General features: G+C 33.5%; 1 protein-coding gene across 1 annotated transcript in view; it reads left to right on the forward strand.

Annotated features, from left to right (window-relative positions):
• Positions 1-19590, forward strand: part of LOC143397703 (scavenger receptor cysteine-rich type 1 protein M130-like) — a 93389-nt gene that overhangs the window by 32370 nt on the left and 41429 nt on the right. The window lies entirely within an intron of this gene.

A 19590-nucleotide genomic window follows, 5' to 3' on the forward strand; every position in this document is an offset into this window, starting at 1 on the left:
GCAGGGAATGCTAGAGATCTTCTAGGGAAGGATCTGGAATTTATCTTCAGAAACATTTGAGCCTTCTTCATCTTTCAACAGATGTTTAGATGTCTTTTTGTCTCTATAAATCTGGCTTTAGGGCTAAGGAGTCTGGGGAAATAGGACACTCCTTTACTATACAGTTGTTCCTTTTGTTCAAAGCAGGGATACACTTATATTTTTTCATGAGTTGTTCCTGTTTCTGGCCATTTTCAGAAATTCAAGTGTTTGGGGAGTTATTGAAGCATTTGTAGAAGCAAAGCTGGCTACATGACTTTTAATGTTTTCTCCATTATTGAAGAAGATAAAGATTGGCCAATCCCTACCAGGCATTTATTACTCCCATTGTTTCTGAAGCTCTGACTTCATCTCCTGACCACTTAAGAGGTGACAGAGCTAGGGCTGAGCGTTACCATATTTTTACTAGTATCTCCATGTGTGAGTTTAAATCAGGCACCAGGTTACACCCAAATGTGACCTGGCTCTATGTCCTTCTTGCAATGACCATCCTTTTCATTGTCTTCTTCTCATTTTTTCCCTTCTTCAGTGAGATTGATGAACACATAAAGAAATGTAAGTCTCTATGTAACCTAAGAGAATGTATATAGGATGAGAGGGAAGGGGTCCATTAAAATATAATATAATAGTAAAATATAATAGTAAAATATGTTTCTTACTACGTTATCCAGGAGTAAAATTTCTTTTCTGGATTTTAAGGTCTTTCAATGACTCTGGGCCACAAGAGTTTTAAGAAATCATGCTCATATAAGACAGAATTGCCTAGAGGGACACAGATGAGAACTGGTCTAGGTATACCTATGGAGAATGAGAAATTATTCAGACCTCTGAATGAGCAGAAGTTAATTCCTAAGTATACAGATATGGGGATCCCTATAGAATCTGGAATTATATAAGGGAGTTTCCATTTGATAGTATTTGATCCAGAGTGTTTTTTCTTAGTTTTGCTTGGATGCAGGTATTCCCTGTGTAATGCTGTGTATAAGAACAATGGTGAAGATGAGATAAAGAGGGACCATCTGCAAAAGCCAGGTAAGCATTCTTTTTCCTTCATCTCTGGTTTATTCTGTTTAGAAACCAGCAACTCCTATTAGTTCCATTATCCATCATATGCAAATTTGATCTCTGTGAGAAAGTCCCCTCATGTTTAGCACATGAACCTTCTTCCTCTAGGCTTAGCTTAAAATAACTGGAAATTCTCTCTGGAGAGAACATTTATCAAGTCTACTTCTGGTTCTGAGCCTTGATTAATTCCTTCGAGTGGAAAAGTTCCTCTATTTTGTCCATTTATATGATGTTTCTCTTCCTGTTAATGGTCTTTTTCAATAGAGTCAGTAATTTAAATTTTTATATTATAAGCTATATGTGTAAGAAAAGGTGACTTTGAATCTTTTTCATGGAGAACAGTTTGACCACTTCTTGACAATAATTCCTCTATATATGTATGTGAGGAGACTTTCTTCAGGTAGTGCCAGTTCTGTCCTCCCGAGCTGTTCTATGACTTCTTGTGACATCATGGGGGAGTAGGTGGTGTCATACCCTGGATTCTCAGATTCTCTGTGTCTACCATATCTCTGCCCCATTATAATTATTATATGCCCCCACACACTCTTGACCAGGGGTCCCTCACACAAAGTTGAAAATTCCTGGTTTATAAAAAGTTAATGTGTTCCTTTGAGGTAACTAAAACAGGTAAAAAATTTTGAGTGAATGTTTGTATTATTAATTTTAGGGATGAACGGCCTTTGTCATATCCCAAACCTAACCGAAATATATGGTGGCTTTAGTCATAGACAACCAGAATGTCCAGCCCATAAGTGTCATTACATAAATATGAATATTTGCAATTGAAAGAACGAAGAATGTGATTCTGCAATTTGTATTTGGGGAAAAAATGGGAATTCATAAATCGAGTCAAATGTATGAAAGATGATATATCATGAGCTCTGTAATGTTTTGAACAATCAATAAAAAATAAATTAATTAATTAAATTAAAAAATATATTCTATTTAAAAAAAATAAAGAAAGAACGAAGAAAATTAACCCAAAGATCATATGAAGTAACTTGAAATTCTAGTCATTTGTATAAATGCCTCCACTACCTTGAGTCATGCTTCATTTGCTACATCTGCTAATGTTCTTAAGGTCCTTGTTTATATACTTACAGTCCAAAGAGTGAATGATGGTTTCAGGGGGACCAAATGGGTGGCTTTGTCTAAAGCTTCCTATTCCATCAATGAGTGAAAAGGGTAGAGATGCAACAGGCGTAAAGAGACACCAGCAAATTTCTTATCTAGGGTCCCTTGTAGAACAACAAAGAAAGGTGAAGTGAGTATAGCTGCATTTCTGTGATTCCTCTTTATCCTCACAGGACTGATAAATTTTGGACCCTGTGAGTTATAGATCCTTCCAACATCATTCCCAGTCAGATGCACTACTAGAACCATATCTACCAAATTTGAATGTTATTTGCTTGGAGTATCAATTACATGACATTTTGGATATAAGTTCTAGGTGTGATAAATTTTGAGGAATCAATTTAAACATCAAATTATTGGTATTTTTGTGACATGTTGAATTTGATGGTGATCATTGCTTTTAATAATTTAGATTAAGACTTTCTTCATCAATATTTTCTTTCAACTAGTTGGATACCAGCCCTGAGGAGAAATTCCTTCCAGATTTTCTCATAGAACATACAAATTAGAACTAGAAAAGACCACAAAAAATATAAACTCTAACCTTTCCAACTGCCAAATTCTCTTAGAAAAGATGAGGATAATTTGGGTTTTGGTGATTTAAAAAAAAAAAAAAAAACTCAATAATCCACTTGTATTTGGGGATGAGATAGTAAAGGTGAAATTATCTACATGAACATTTTGTCAGATCATGCAGGGCCTCAGAGAAAGACATAGTCTGTAGCTCAGGAAGGAGGGATCTGGACTTATATTTTCCTATCTTCCTTTCCTGATGAAATACAGTGAAATTTGAATATTCCTTCCTCTACCCTCACATCCTTACTGGTGATGCATTCAGAGAAAGATGTATTCACTAAACTATGACCCATAAGTCACCTGGATCTAGCTTCACTTAAATGTTATGAGATATTTACTGATGTTTGGAAACGTTTGCGATCTTACTCCTTTAAAGCCATCTTGCCTAAATAGAGGTTTTGTTATTTTGCTGCAGTAAGCTATAGCCAGGAAATATTCTTTGTGTTTTAGGCCACATTCTTCAGTCCCCTGAGAGAGGAGCTTCAAGAGTGGAGGGAATTGGGATGAAAGAAGATAATTCACTTCTTGTGAAGGTAGTAGGGGAGAGAACCCAGGAAGTCTGCCCAGTAACATCGGTTTGAGAGTGGCCAAGCCTGTAAGGAATGCCTGTGACATATTTGTCTCAATAGGGGCTATGGGGCACTTCTAACACCCTCATTATTTGTATTACAATGAAATTGATAATAAATATTTTGACGCTCTCAGAAAATGCTGTTTATAAGGAATTCTTTATTGAACTTCTTTTCTCTTTCATCCAATTAATGAATAACAACTCCAAATTCACTTTCACTGTCCAGGTGTAGTCTTATGTGAGTGAATTGTGCTATTTCCTTTTCCTAAAGAATATGCATTTTAAGAAGAACATGTGACTTCAGCTAGGGTCTATGCTTCTTAAATTGCCCTGAAGCAAGTTGTAATTAGGTGACTTAATATTAACTGAGTTTTGGCAGAAATGGTTCATGCTAAATCCATGTCTTTGGCCAAAATAGAAAAAGTTTTCATTGTTGTTGAGCTGGAGCCAACTGAAGTTTCCTTAGAAACCATGTGTAGAAGAAACAGAAAACTCTTTTTTTAGCCTGGACTCTTAGAGGACTTTGTAGAGCAGAGGCCATCTCTTGTTCCTGCACATTTTCTTAGGGGGAACAATCTTTATTCATTAATCATCACACTTTTAAATTTCTTCATTAGAACTGCCTGATCTTCAATAAAGCTAATATACTGCTGTGTATCTCCCTGATCATGATGTTCAGTAAGTCACAAAGAACTGCTGGTCTAGAGTTAAAATAACACAGTACTTAATGTGATATGCGAGACTGCCTACCCCCTGACTTAACATTCTTAATGTAGTTATGGACTGACTGTGTACATGTGTATATGTAAATGTGGATATACACACATATTTTTACCATTATCTGAGCTCTGTAGGTTTTTTTTTTTTTTTTTCTGTACTAGAAATTAAACCCAGGGACTTGCTCTTGCTAGGCAGGTGGCTCTAACACTTCGCTACATCTCCAGCTCACACTCTGGTTCTTTACTCAATTTCATTCATGTGTTCATTTTTCCTACACCCACTTCATCTTCCTCTATAAAGACCTGTGTGTTTCCTCTCCCTGGCACTCTTATTCATCTAATAATTCACCTTAAAGTGCCGAGCCAAAGAAAGTCAGAAAAAAATGTATGATGCTCAACAATATAATACTTATACTTTTCACTTTCATAACTATTATTTGGTACTACTGGTCAGTGTCATGAGATCCTGTGACTCTGTCACCCATTAGATTATGTCAATCATCTGCATATACTCTTTAGAAGGGAAAAGAGAATGGATTGTTATTGGAAGTGGCCTACAACATATCTGCTTCTTGGTGGTAGCCAGTCAAATGATCAAACAGTTACAATGAATGCTGATAAATATAGCTAATATATATACCTAGCTATCAATATTACTACTTTCTTTTTGTTTTTTGGTGGGGGGTAACTGGGGTTGAATTCAGGGGCACTCAACCATTAAGCCACATTTCCAGACATATTTTGCATTTTATTTAGAGACAGGGTCTCACTGAGTTGCTTATCACCTTGTTTTTGCTGAGGCTGACTTTTTCTGAGCCGCTGGGATTACATATGCCTGCACCACCTAACCCAGCTTAGAAATCTTATTACTTTTAATTAAAAAAAAGGAAAATGGTGTACTGCCAATGATTTATCAACAAGTAAGTGGAAAATATAACAATATATGATATGTGTGCAACAGATTTCTTAGGTCAAATGTCTATATTATCACCCATTGGATAATCCTAGGGTTAGAACATAACATAATAATTTACTTCATTGCACTATTGAGTAAAGCTCCTTGGGTGAATCTAGATTCTTCATTTATAAGCTTTGAGACCTTCAGCAATTTACCTTTTAGAGTCTTACATTTGTTTTAACAATGGAAAAATGAGAATTATAATAGTATCTTCATCCCAGGGTTATTGGGCTTTAATGTGAAGTAGAATACATGTAGTAAGTGGAACAGGACTTTACATATAGTATACAGTTAAGAAAGGGTTGTCAGGTTTGAAGGAGCTGGGAGACACAAAACACTATAATTTAGGTCCTTGTTATTATTATTATTTTTTTCAAATTACAAATGTGTTTTTAAACTGCGTATTTGGAAGTAATTTTAGATTTACAAAGCAGCTGAAAGATAGCACTGAGTATTTTCATATGTCTTTCAGCACATTTCCTCTAACATTGACAATTTATGTGGCCAGAGATGTATTTATCAAAATTCAAAATTATTACATGTACTATTTATTAAACTTTAGTTTTTTTATGTCTCAAGTTTTTCTACTAATTTTTTTTCTGTTCCAGATTAAAATATCTAAATATCTAAAATATCAGATTGCATTTAGTTATCATATAACCTTAGTCTCATCTAATCTATGATCCCTTAGCATTTTATTATCTGTTAGAATTTTGATACTTTCAGAGAGTAATAGTCATTAGCAAGAATTTCCTCATTGGGTTTTGTCAGATATTTTCAAATCAGTATGAATGTTGAGAAAGAATACCACTGATGTTATATGAGTTTCTCATTGAGTTATATCAGTGGGAACCTGATTTTTAAAATGACTTATCACTGCTTATGTTAATCTTGAACAGCTGATACTATTGGTTTTAGCCAGGTGTTTCCCTGTACTCAGTCTTCATCCATTATCATTATTTTTAAGAAGAATATTATATTAATTTTTTAGAGTTGGTTGTGCTTATTTTACTTAAAAGGTAATGACTACTTTTATATATTATCTAGTTCTTTTCATCTAAGGGATATGCATTCTTTAACATTCTCCATTTATTTTTGCTGTGACTAGATTCTTCATCCTTTCTCATTTTAATGTACCTTTTCAATATCTATGGATTCTTTTAAGTATATCTTAATGAGGGAGCCCACACATAAATTAAATGTAATAAATTTAATACCAATTGCTTATGAATCAATAAACCTTAGAGCATATTAATTTTCTAGAAATAATAATACAGTATTGGCTCACATTTAGCTTGTTGCTAACTAAAACACCCAAGGATATTTTCTCATAAAATTCCAATATGAATTATATTATAGGGTCTCTGCCAAATACTACAGAAGTATCTCATCTTGAGCTGGCATAGCTCTTCTGAAATTAGTCACATTCAAGATTTTCAAAATCTAAGATTCAGTTTCCTTAACCAAAAAAAATAAAAATGTAAATGATTAATTGAAATCACCTTAGTTGCTGAGAACTGAATGGCTCAGTTGCACAATAATTATTAATAATCAACAAAATGATTTTTAAAAGATGGAGTTCCTATGGTAATTGTATAAAGTTAGGCAAAAATTTCTTTATTTCAGGAATTGCAAGTGATTGAAAATGGCTGGTAAACTAAACCACAGTGGGAGGAAGGAGAATGAAAAGGTGCAGAAGGCCCATGTTCAAAAGTCTTGTGGTCACACCAAACACCCGAATCTGTATGATTCATGTTGAATAGACTTATAGTGTAGCCAGCCTCAGCCACTGGTTTTGAAGGCATTTCGACTGTTCTATAAATGTGGTTGAATACATTAGATTATGATTCAAACATTTTTTCTTAAGTAATGGGTATGAATATATTAAGATTAAAAACAGGATGCTTTCAAAGTATATGTGATAGCCTAGACTTTTCTCATGGAAAACACCTCATCAAACTCATTGAGGTGTTATTGGATCCCACTCTTCAATATGTCTCTTACTAAAAAATGACACAGCTTGGAAACAATCTCCCACACTGTCCTTAGTCTTTACTCTTTACACTTTCTGATCTTAAAAATGCAGGCCCTGGAAATAATTGTTTCTTTTCTCTGAAGTCCTGGAGGGAGTTTATGTGGACATATGAGGGGCTCTGAAGGAAAGTCAAGGGAGAACTGTCCAAATGAGACTCATTTCTTGAGCAACTAATTGTTTATCTCTAAATATAGTCTAAATATAGTCTAAATTCCACTATTCCATTTGCCAAAATATGTTCTTTGGTTGCAGAAACATTTCCATGGATTGTAGTCAGATTGTAGTCAAGGACCTGGATCCAGGAACTTTTATAAGGTGGCCCCACCCATCTGTGAATCCTCAACCTTGGAATTGTGTCTGAAAGATCCTGTGTCTGAAAGATCCCCAGCTCTTTGCAATTGCAGGGAAAAATTTAAGTGGATCACACAGAGTGATGACATGCATTTATTTAGGAAAATTAAAGTTAAGAGATAAGTAGACAGTGTGGGCTATAGAATGATCCAGAGGAGACTGCCTCTGGAAAGGACAGCGAATTTTTACTAGAGCTAGGGCCTTTTAAGAGGTTTGAAACTAGCTAAATTTAGAAACACTCTCCAGTCTGAAATCAGGAAGATGCAGAAGGCCCCAGGGACTGGGAAGTTGCCAAACCTGTGAAAATCTTGTCTTTTTGAATCTTGAACTCTTTGGTTTTTATCAAGGTCATGTATTGCTCTTGCAGGTAGTAGGTTGTTTGCTGACAATGTATCAAATCCATAAACCAGAACAGGGCTGCAAGTAAATTGGTTTTTAAAAGAAAGCATGTGGGGGGCTGGGATTGTGGCTCAGCAGTAGAGCACTCACCTAGCATATGGGAGGCCCTGGATTCCATCCTCAGCACCACATAAAAACAAACAAACAAATGAATAAAGGCACTGTGTCCAACTACAACTAAAAAATAAACTTTTTTTTTTTTTTTTTTTTAAGAAAGCATGTGGGGGTCAGCATCTAAGACATCTATAGAATTATCCCTTTAACCTCAGATTCCCACTGCTCAAGTCTATTTATTGCCTATCAGAACATCTCACAGAACCAATCCAATAAAACAGGCTGTACTACCTTTAGGAATATTTTTGTTAGCAACTAACATGGTGCTGCCAACTATGACCTTAAGACTATCTTTATATAGGAATGTGGCCAACTACCACCATCACTCTGTGATGGTCAGTGTCAGTGAACTTCCTTTCAAATTAATTTGTGTAGATTGTTCTGTCCTAATAATTTTTGCAAATTTTTCTTTCTTCTTCCAACATACCTGGGGCCACATTAGCCTATGCTTATGTGCAACGCTATTCTCTGTTTATTCTAAATAAAAGATCTTTTATTAGAAATTCATCTGTACATCTCTGTTTTCATTTGACTTGGATAACTCCAAAATGGGACTCTCAAGTTATCACTCAAGCAAAAGCTGCCTTTCATGAACTGAGGTTCTAGGTATCCCAGGAGAAGAGGTATTCTTTAGAGAATAGTGTGTGATATTTCATTTCTAGCCCCAATTGCATTATACAAATGAATTCTAGGGTTGCCAATTCTTTGTGATTATATTTTTGGTTATTTTCTTTCATGTATTTGTGATACCCATCTATTTATTCATGCATTTATCCACACATTTACTACCTCCTTGTCTTTATCTCGCACTCAATGTGTATGTATAAATTCCAATTTTTGTCTTAGGAGAGTTAGTTAAAACTACTAATAATCCATACTTCAGATATGGAAAATTAGTTACAACAATTAAAAGTTCTGCAGATACTATTATAAGTTCTTCAGCTTTATTTCTATTAATTTCTAGGTGCTTGTATTAAAAAATAGATATTTTAGATTATTTTTGAACATTTTAATTTTGATATAATTTCATAGATACGGAAAAAATTGCCAGAATATTACAAAGAATTCTCCCTCTTTATCCATTTATCTTTTTTGTCATTTTCCTGAAACAGATATCTTACCTTCTTTCTCCAAGTTTACAAATGTGTACATTCTGAGAACAAAAATAACATTTTATGTAACCAAGTACAATTATTAAATCAAAGTATGATAATATAGTATGAAAATAAATATTGTCAATTGTCTCAATATTATTTCTAGTGACCCTTTCTTCCCATCTACGATCCAGACAAAAGCCATAAATTTATTGGTAATTGAATTGACTTAACCTTCTATCCCCTCCCTAGAGCTTGGGGGATGCTGCTGAAAGTCACAAACCTGTTCTCAAGACCTGGTCTTTCTAATAACCAGCTCCCATCCTGAAGCTACCTGGGTCTCCAGCCACCAGTCATTTCATTAACATACAAAAGACATTTGTCACTCCAGAGATTACAAGAATTTTATGAGTTAGATGCCATGAAATGAGAAGACCAAATATATTTTACGATAACATTTATGTTTTCAAAACACTGTCAGTAAGTTGTTTTTTTTTTTTTTAAGGAAAATGAATGCAGTACTTCCTAATCATTTAAAGAATGCGTGTTCTTCCTCTTTACTCAAAGGAAGTTAAAATTTCAACAACAACAACAACAAACAAAAAAAGAAAGAAAAGAGCAATATCAAACATGAAATTGGATAGATAGAATTAAGGTTTTGAGTATACTGATATAAAATATAACAATTTTATAAATCCCAACCTTCTAGTGTTGCACTAATGGGATGTTAGTAAATAACAGGTGGAACATTCAACTTACAAAGGTTTATGATTATCTGGTGTCTAAAATATAGATAAAAATAAAAGTTTAAAATAAAAAAATGTACATTGAATTCAATTGTTATATCTCTTTATGTCTTCTTTAATAAACTCAAAATATTTTAGATAAACATGGATATATGTGTGTATATGTATATATAATATAATTATATATATACATGTATTTATATACATAATATAATTAGTATATATATGGATATATTTATGGATATAAATATGCACATGCATGGGTATATGCATATTTTTTCCAGCTATGTCTTAACCCTAGCTGCCATAACAAAATACTGCAGACTGAGTGGCTCATATCACAGAAATTTATTTCTGACAGTTCTGGAGGAGGTAAAGTCCAAGCTGCAGGGGATAAGTCCTCTGGTGAGGACTCTTTCTTGGCTTATAGACAGCCACTTTTTCACTGTGACCTCAATGGTTGCGGAGAGAGCACTCTGGGGTCTCTTCCTCCTATAAGGTACCAGCCCTCTTGAACTATAACCTCCCTTCTGACTTCATTTAACTTTAGTTACCTCCTAAAGGCCCTGTTTCCATATATATAGTAACTTTGGATATCTGAGCTTCACCATATGAATTTGGCAGGAGATCTGATTACAAATAATGACTTCTCAGGAGCAGTTAGGTCATGTGGAACTCAGATATTGTTTCCTAAATTCCATCTGTCTCTAAAATACACCAGAAAAATGCCTAATTTGAGGACTGTGGAAAAAAGTCTTGAAATTATAATTGTGTCATAGATTATTCAAAGAATGATTTAAATCTGTCTAAAGAATAAAAGAGCTGGCTTGGAGGGCTCCAAATAGCCAAATATGAAATAGTATTTGCAACAATATAAATAATGTTAGCAATAATCATTCCATAAAATAAGAATCTATGAATTCATAATCAATAAATAAGGAATTCATAAATGGGAAGGGAAAGCTCTTAAGTAGAATATCAAAAAATAAGAGGGAATCATGGTTTAAAAATCATTGACAATCATTACAATAACTGAAGTATATGGATGTAAATGCTAGTGAGACAAGATAGAGTGAGAAAGGGGAAAATTGTTTCCCCCAAAGAAATTATAAAAATAAATAAAATGGCCAAAAGTAACTACTTCAGAACTCAAAATATTGATTAAGGTAAAAAACAATTTGAAAATTATCTACTTATAAAAATAACCAATTAAACAATGATAATCTGGCATTATTGCTTAGAGTTACTTTCAAACCTCTATTTCCACACCCTTAAAAAATAATAACAAAATAAAACTGAAAACAGTGGACTAGGATGATATTTAGCTGGGAGATTTGGTAAATGAGACAGCAGTAGAAGAGCCAGAGAAGATCTCCACACATCACTGACTGACTGGCAGGTTGCACGCAAATGCTTAAATCATAAGAGACTGTGGCAGAAATTGAAAGCAAGCACGACATCAAAAGTGCCTGGACTAAGAATGTGCGGATCTATTGGCAGAGCACGAAAGCTTCTCTGGCTCACTGTGCACAGCATCTAACCAATCCTTGGCTAACCAGTAAGCTATGAAGAAAAAGAAGCGATCCCTATAAAATGAAGTATAAAAATAAATACAAAAAAACTAAACAGAAACATCAGTGGATGCACAATATGGGGGAGACAGATTGTTTTATAGATGTGGTCCTGGCAAATTAACAAACACTAGAAAACAAATAGCGACACCAACTGCCCAGGGAGGAAAATTAGAAACTGCAACTGCTGTAATATATTACCTAAAATGTACACTTTTTAAACAAATAAGTAAAAATATGAACAAAACAGAAAAGTAATCTATACTCAGAAAAATAAAATAAATCAATGAAAACTGAGTGGATCTAGATGCTGAATTGATAGACCACAAAGCAGCTACATTTAAGCTTGAAGAATTAAAACCATATTTAGGAAATTAAAGGAAAATGGGATGACAGTGACAAAACAAAGAAGAGATAAAATCTTTAAAACACTAACCAATAGAAATTCTGGAGTTGAAATATAAAATGACCAAAATGATAAATTCCCTAAAGTGTCTTAACAGCAGATTTGAAGTTACAAAACAAAGAATTGATAAACTTTAAAAGAATAGAAATGATTATCTTAAGAATATGGAAAAAATGCAGAAAATAGAGGCTGCATATCTGCATACGTGTAATGAGAAATGCAAAAGGAGAAGAGAGAAAGAGGCAGATACATATTTGAAGAAATAATAGTTGAAAATTTCTCAGATTCAATCAAAAGTATTGATTTACAAATTCAAGAAGTTCTATGTACTACAAGGTACATTGACATCAAAAATTGTTGAAAGACAAGAATAAAGAGAAAAGTTGAAAACAGTAAGAGAAAAATGTCTTCATATGTAAGAACATAACTTGTGATTTCTGGTTACTGCTGGGTCTAGTGAAAATTCAAAGAAAATTAACATTTCAAAAATTAAGAATCTTTATTTTAGAAAAATTAATTATATACATTCATTTAATTTTAAAGCAATAGTAAGAGACAAAAAAACTGACAGGAATATTCTAATAGTGATTATTTCAAATGATAGAATTCTTAGTATTTTTTTTTCCTCTGAAACATGTAGTTATTTAGTAATAAAAACCTAAAGTTTCTATCTGAGGTGCATGTGGTATAGATAGTCTCCCACTCTTCACATTATTGATTGTTTCCTTTGCGAGAAGAAGCTTTTTAATTTAAATCTATTCCATTTATTAATGCTTGATTTTACTTCTTGTGCTTTAGGGATCTTGTTAAGGAAGTCACGTCATTAAGCCAACATGATGAAAATCTGGATCTACTTTTTCTTTCTGGTATGCACAAGGTCTCTGTTCTAGTGCCTAAATCTTTGATCCACTTTGAGTTAGTTTTATGCAGAGTGAGAGATAGGGTTTGATTTCATTTTGCTACCTATGGATTTCCAGTTTTCCCAGAACCATTTGTTGAAGAGGCTATCTTTTCTCTAATGTATGATTTTTGGTGTCTTTGTCTAGTATGAGAAAATTCATACCAAAGGTATGAGAAGTTGTGCTTCATTTGTGTACAATGTGTACAATGCAAAATGCATTCTGCTGTCATGTATATAACTAATTAGAACAAATAAAAACAATTTTAAAAAAAACCTTAATGTTTCCATTCATAAAATTAAGTTTAGCTTTGTGTTTTTATTTAGACACCCATTACAATTGTACTATAGGACAACAATATTAAGAAACATATTAATCGGTTAAGGATAATTTAAATATTTAAACATTCTGTTGTATGTTCTCATATGTACTGTAAACAAATTGTCTGACTATGCCCACATATTGGAAGTACAATTGAAAAGTTTGTTTTCTATTGAGAAGAAGCTTTCAAAATACGCTTCTCTTGGCATTAGGCATATTGTTCTTTATAATTAGATTTGTGGACCAAAGTTTTCTGATTTTCTGAATCTCCAGATTTCTTGAGTTCAGGGATTCTAAAGCAACAAAAGTTTTTTGGAACTTTTTGGAAGCTCAAAGATTAAAAATTTCCCCTTAATAACTTAAGTTTTATTTTTCTTTCTATTTTATCTCCTGTAAGAGCTCCAAGAAGTCTATTGCTTTTTTTTTTTTTTTTCAGAATCACTTAACTTTTGAGATCGATACTGTTACTTTAACATATTTGTAATAATTCCCGTGGGAAAAAGAATATGCTCATATCTGAGGAAGACAAGCTAGAAGCAAGAGCTGTTGAGAAAGAGCCATAATAAATAAAAGTCATAATAACTAAATAAAAGTCATAATAAATACATAAATCTGAAAATTTATTAATAAATAAATTTGTCAGAAAGAAAAATAAACATGACTATTTGACATTTAGTTTTGGAAATGATGCTATATACATTCAAGTCTCTGGAAAGAAGTTTACTTAAACAACAAGTACAGCCATAAGGTAGTTTCAAATAATGTTATTTCTTGTTCAGTGGGAGTAGGAGTGTTTCTTAGTGATAGTGTTAGTTTGGCTGTTATAGTGGAAAATCACAGGCTTATAAATGATAGAAATTTAGTTTTCATAGTCTGAAGTCTGGAAGTCTAAAATCAGGGTGTCAGCATATTCTGAATCTGGCCAGGACCCTTTCCATATTGTGAACCGTTAAGCTGTCATTGTACTTTCACATAATGAAAAGAGTGTAAGACCTGAGGTCTCATTTATAAGAGCTCGAATCCAATTCAGGAGGGCTCCAACCTCATGACATAGTTACTTTCCAAAAGGTTCCACTTCTTATTACCATCACATCGTGGATTATAATTTAAACATTAGGAAATAGGGTGACACAAGCATCCAATTCATAACAGTGACACAAAATTTAGTGTCATTGGTCTTTATCAATTTAGCTGCTTTTCTATTGTTCAGGAAATAGTCTAAATCACCTTTTTTTTAGGGTAACTTGGTTTTCTCTTCACTCATTTAAAAGTTGCTGTCTCCTTCAAAGACATTTAAAAGCTGATATGAGATTATTAAAAAAGAGGCATGAGTTTCTATTTTCCTAAATAAGACTTCTAACATTTACAAAGATAAAGTTAAGACACACAGATATACCTCATAAAGAATTGAACAATTGGGAAAGACTTAGGGGATAATATGTCTTAATATTCCTTTCATCACACATGGCAATATCTTAGGCTATTTTCTTTTTGTTCTTGTAATTAATCCAGAATTCTGTATCTCAGAATATAGTAACATAGTTTGTCAAATAAATAAAATTCAAATGAAAAAAGAAGGCAAAAACTGCATATGGTTTTGCTTTTAGAAAGCCTCTGCAAATTAATCTTTCAAAAATCTTTAGTTTGGATATTAATATGTCAAAATTTATAATTAATGAGCTTCATACAGGGCAAATATATTCCTTTGTATCAAGTAATAATAGACTTGCAAAATGATATGGGCTCAATTGTGCAACCCTTCTCCCTAGTTCACAGGTCGAAGTTAATCCCAATTACTCTAAAATGTGATTATTTTTGGAGATATGTCCTTTAAAAAGACAATTAAAATAAGATGAGTTCTGGTGAGTGGGCTCTAATCCCTATTTAACAGAAAGGTGTCTTATAAAAAGAGGAGATTAGGGTACACACAACAGAGAAACAATCATGTGAAGACAGAGAAAATGGCCATCAACAAAGTAGAGAGGTCTCAGAAGAAACCAAACCTGCAGACACTTTGATCTTGGACTTCTAGCCTCCACAATTGTGAGAAAATAATTCCTGTCATTGAAACCACCCAGGCTGAGACGTTTTGTTATGGTAGCTCTAGCAAACTAATATATTCAGGATAATAATAAACTGAATAGAATCACTAAGAGAAATGTTTTCTAATATAGAACCTTAATTTTTAAGTACTTTAAAAACAACAATTTGTAGTATCCATCACACAGAATAATTGTATTAACATAAACTATTATTCATTAAAAATTCTTTAGAATAATCACTTTTTCTTTATATCACACAGATAAAAATATATATATTTATTTATTAGGGCATTATAGTCATACATAGTAGTTGGGTTCATCCTGAAAAACTCACACCTACATAGAATTCAGTTTTAGTTCATGATCCCCCCATTTCCCCACCCTTTTTTCCTCTTATCCTCCTTCTCCTCCTCCATTGTTCTTCCTCTACCCTTGGTAGACTTCCTTTTACTCATCTAATTATTTATTTTTGATTGGTTCTTTTTACCTATATATAAAGATGAAATTCCCTGTTCTATATTTATATGTGCACATAACATGATTTTTTAAAAAGAATTTATTCTGCACTGCCTCCCCTTGCCCATCTCTATACTCTGCCTCTTCATCTCCTTCTACACTACAGATCTTCCCTTTATCTTCATGTTATCCTATCCTTTCCTCCTCATTTCCTTTATGCTACTCTAGCTTTCACAGATGAGAGAAAATGTTCAACTTTTGGGTCTCTAATCTGGCTTATTTCAGTTAGCATGATGTGTTCTGTATTTCCATTCATTCACAAGCTAATGCCATAATTTTATGCTTTTTTATGGCTGAGTAGAACTCCATTGTGTATATATATACCACAATTTCTTAATACATTAATCTTTAGATGGCATCTGGGTTGATTTCATAATTTGGCTATTGTGAATTGTGCTGCTATAAATACTGAAGTGGCTCTATCACAACAGTATGCTGACTTTAGTTCTTTTGGGAAAATAAAAAGGAGTTGGGTAGTTGGTCATGATGTTTCCATCCCCAGGTTTTTGAGGAGTCTCCATACTGCTTTCCAGAGTAATTGTACTAATCTGCAGGCACATGAACAACGTACAAGTGTATCTTTATCTCCACATCCTCACCTGCATTTGTTATTGTTGGTATTCTTGATTAATGCCATTCTGATTAGAGTAAGACAAAATCTTAGTGTTGTTTTGATTTGCATTTCCCTGATTCTGAGAGACACTGAACACTTTTTCATATATCTGTTGGTCTTTGTGTTACTTCTTTTGGGAAATTTATTTAGTTCTTTTTCCCATTTATTGATTGGGTTATTGAGTTATTTTTGGGTGTTTTTTTTTTTTTTTGAGTTCTTTATATATTCTGGATATATTTTTTTTAAAGAGAGAGAGAGAGAGAGAGAGAGAGAGAGAGAGAGAGAGAGAGAGAGAGAGAATTATTTATTTTTTAGTTTTCGCCGGACACAACATCTTTGTAATGTGGTGCTGAGGATCTAACCCGGGCCACACGCATGCCAGGCCAGCGCGCACCGCTTGAGCCACATCCCCAGCCCTATATTCTGGATATTAACTCCTATCAGAGGAGTAGCTGGCAAAGCTCTTCTCCCATTCTGTAGACTCTCTCTTCATGCTCTTAATCATTTTTTGCTGCACAAGTTTTTTCACTTGATGGCATTCCAGTTATTAATTCTTGGTTTTATTTCTTGAGCTTTTTTTGTTACACCCAGCATCAATACAATGGAATATTTTCCTCCAGCTGTTGCAAAGTTTCTGGTCTAATTTCTGTCTTTAATCCATTTTGATTTGACTTTTGTGAAGGCTAAGAGGTAGGCATCTAGTTTCATTTTTCTACATAGAACTATCTAGTTTTCCCAACACCATTTGTTAAAAACACTGTCATATCTTCAAAATATATTTCTGGCACCTTTGAAAAGTGTTGTATGGCTGTAAATATGTAGATTTATTTCTGTGTCTTCTACTTTGATCTACTCATCTTCATATTTATTTTGATGCCACTATCATGCTGGTTTTGTTACCAAGTTCTGAGTGGTGATTTCTGATTAGGTATTACAATGCCTCTTGCTTCACTTTTCTTTCTCAGTATTGCTTTGGCTGTTCTGGGTCTCTTATACTTCCAAATGAATTTAATGATTGTTTTGTTGGTAATTCTGTGAAGAACGTCATTGGTCTTTTGATGGAGATTCTACTGAATCTGTACATTGCTTTTGGTAGTATGATCATTCTGACAATATTAATTCTGCCTACCAGGAACATGAGATGTCTTTCTTTCTTCAAAGGCATTCTTCAGTGTTCTATAATTTTAATTGTAGAGCTACTTTAACTCCTTGGTTAGATTAATTCCCAAGTATTTTATTTTATTGAGTTTTTGTTGTTGTTTTGTGAATGGATGGTTTTCCTGATTTCTTCCATGGCAAAATCACTGTTGAACTATAGGAAAGCTATAGACTTTTTGGTGGTGTTCCTGTATCCTGCTACTTTGCCAAACTTATTTATATACTCCAGAATTCTTCTGGTAGACTTTTTTTGTGTGTGTCTTCTACAAATAGGATCATGTCATCAGCAAACAGTTAGTTTGGCTCCTTTTCCTATTTGTATCTCTTTTATTTATTTTAGCCTGATTGCTCTGGCTAGTGTTTTGAGGACTATATTCACTAAGAGTAATGAGAATGGACATTCTCATTGTCTAGTTCCTGATTTTAGAGAAAATGCTCTTAATTTTTCTCCATTCATTATGATGTTGGCTTTGAGTTTGTCATAAATAGACTTTCTGATGTTGATGTAAGTCCTTTCAATCCCTAGCTTATCCAGTGTTTTTAACATGAATGGTTCTTCTTGATTTTAGGATATAAATTAAAAAATCAGACATGAGCCTTATTGGTTTGCTCTAAATGTAACCTGTTGCTTCCCTTTTGAAGTTTTTAATATTTTTTCATTATTTTCTATGTTAGGCATTTTGATTATGATGTGTCTTGGAGAACTTCTCATTTGATCAGGTCTATTTGGGGGTTTGTATGCACCTTATATGTGGATGTCTGTTTTCTTTCTGATATGAGGAAATTTTTCTGTAACCATCTCAATGAAATGTTCTCAATGTGTGTTATCTCCATGTTCTCTTATATATGAGGATTTTTTTCTATAAATTCCTCATTGAAATATTCTTTTCTATCCCAATGATTTTCATGTTTTGGTCTCTTGATGTTGTTCCAGAATTCTTGTATATTCTAATCATGTTCTTTCATTTTCCCCCTTTATTGCATTCTGTGAACTCAAATTCATATACCTGCTCTTGAGTTCTGTCTTAAAGGGCTGGAGTCCTGTTTTCTATGAAAGCTTATCTGTTAGTGAAGCTTTCAAGTGAACTTTTAATTGGCTTGATTGTGTCTTGAATTTCTAGGAGTTCTGATTGTTTTCTTTTCAATGTTTCTATTTCATTATTGAAGTGGTCTTTCATCTCCTATATTTGCTATCTTAATTCTTTCCTTATGTCTTCTTTTATAGCTAATTAAATGTTTTAATAATCAGTTTTTTATAATCTTTCAATGGTATTTCATCCACATCACTATCAGTAGTATCCTTTGTTGGAGGATTGAGAATTTTGGGAGATTTCTTTTTCCTGTTTCCTCGGGTTTTCAGAGGTCTTGGACTGAGCATCAATTGACATGGATTCCCCTTCCTCTTTTTTTTTTTTTTTTTTTGCATATACTTTTGTGTGTAATTATTTAATTTGTTCTAGGACTTATCTCTGTTTTTGACATATGAGTAGATGTCAAAGAGTGGGACCTGAGAGCCCTCTCAGATTTTTACTCCCTGGGTCCTTGTTGTTGGTTTGGGGTTTTTCTCCTTAACTCTTTGAGTTGGAGTAATATTACAGCTCAGGTAGGGCTTGGCTATGTGTAGGATGGAATTCACTGTTGATTGTTTGAGATGTGAGTATTTCTTGGCAGCAGAGTCTCTACTCTGTGATTGTCAAGTGTCCCAATCTCTTCCCAGCCCCTCTTAGAGAGAGAGGGGAGCCATAAAAAGCATGAATGTCAGCAAAATATGTATAGCCTTAAGATAAATGTTCAGTGTCTACTTTGACATCTCTAACACTAATTGCCACCTATATAGGAATGGTGGGGTCAGCATTTAGTAACAGTACCAACTATGAAAAACCATGAACTAAATCAGTCATTTGAAAGCAGGTGTCTACTTTTTCATACACTCTATTAATAACAACAACAATATGAATGGGATAGAAATTACATAAACTATATAATTTCTATATTTAGTGGGAATACAGTTTCTTAGGTAAGAGAAAATAGGGTAGAACAACAGGAGAAAGTGCAGTTTTTGAAAAAGTGATTAGAGGAAGGCCAGGAGATAGGTAGCAGGTTCCAGGTGTAAAAAAAAAGGAATAAAAAAATGAAAGGAATTAAAAAAAAGAAAGGAGAACAGAAGAGCAAAATTTTGGCTGTTACTTAGGGAAGAGAGAGAAGGAGAAAGCCCAGAAGTAGATATGAAAGAACCAGAAAATGTAAGAGCAAAACAACAACT

This window comes from Callospermophilus lateralis, chromosome 4 (genome assembly GCF_048772815.1).
Source record: "Callospermophilus lateralis isolate mCalLat2 chromosome 4, mCalLat2.hap1, whole genome shotgun sequence".
Lineage (NCBI taxonomy): Eukaryota > Metazoa > Chordata > Mammalia > Rodentia > Sciuridae > Callospermophilus > Callospermophilus lateralis.